The following is a 979-nucleotide window of genomic DNA, read 5'->3' as shown; positions in this document are numbered from 1 at the left end:
CACGACCTCGTATTCGACGCCAAAGCCCTATTCTCCTATGTATCTGATCTCACAAAAACCTCCACCTTGCCCATTCCAGATGACCAACCACAAGCTAAGGCCAACGAACTTGCAACCTTCTTCCAGAGCAAAATCTCCAACCTTCTAACACTCTTGCCCTCCAGCTCTACCTCAATTCCTACCTCCATCCCTTCTTCCTCAAGCACTGGAACATCATTTGAATCATTTGATCCAACATCCGCCCTAGAGATTGAATCCATAATAAAGAGAATGAAACCCTCGACTCACCCCTATGACCAAATCCCAACTAAACTGCTCTTATTGGTGCCAGACACCATCTCCAAACATCTCGCAGACATCAAACTGCTCACTTTCACAAGGAATCTTCCCAGATGCTCTAAAACTAGCCACACTCAAACCCTTGCTTAAGAAACCGAACCTAGACCCCAGGGAACCTAACAACTTCCGCCCCATCTCCAATCTGCCTTTTGTTGCTAAGATTATGGAAAAACTAGTCAATACCCAACTATCAGACTACCTCGAAGACCATAAAATACTCCATCCAACGCAATATGGATTCCGCAAATCACTAAGCCCAGAAACCCTCCTCATTTCACTCATAGACTACCTCATCATGGGCTTGGACACTGGACACTCCTACCTACTAGCTCTTCTGGACATCTCAGTGGCGTTCGACACAGTGAACCACTCCATTCTCCTAAATAGTCTAGCCGACATAGGAATAAAAGGAACGGCCTTCAGATGGTTCAAATCCTTCCTCAGTGACAGAGGATACAAAGTCAAAATCAACAACAAAGAGTCCCCACGCATCAGTTCCCCATGAGGAGTACCTCAGGGCTCCTCCCTGTCCCCCACCCTTTTTAATATCTACCTTCTTCCCCTCTGCCAGTTGCTTACTAAACTAAAACAAACACTACCTCTACGCCGACGACGTGCAAATCCTGATTCCTATAACAGA

Source organism: Rhinatrema bivittatum, chromosome 3 (genome assembly GCF_901001135.1).
Source record: "Rhinatrema bivittatum chromosome 3, aRhiBiv1.1, whole genome shotgun sequence".
Taxonomy (NCBI): domain Eukaryota; kingdom Metazoa; phylum Chordata; class Amphibia; order Gymnophiona; family Rhinatrematidae; genus Rhinatrema; species Rhinatrema bivittatum.
This window is presented reverse-complemented; position numbering follows the sequence as displayed.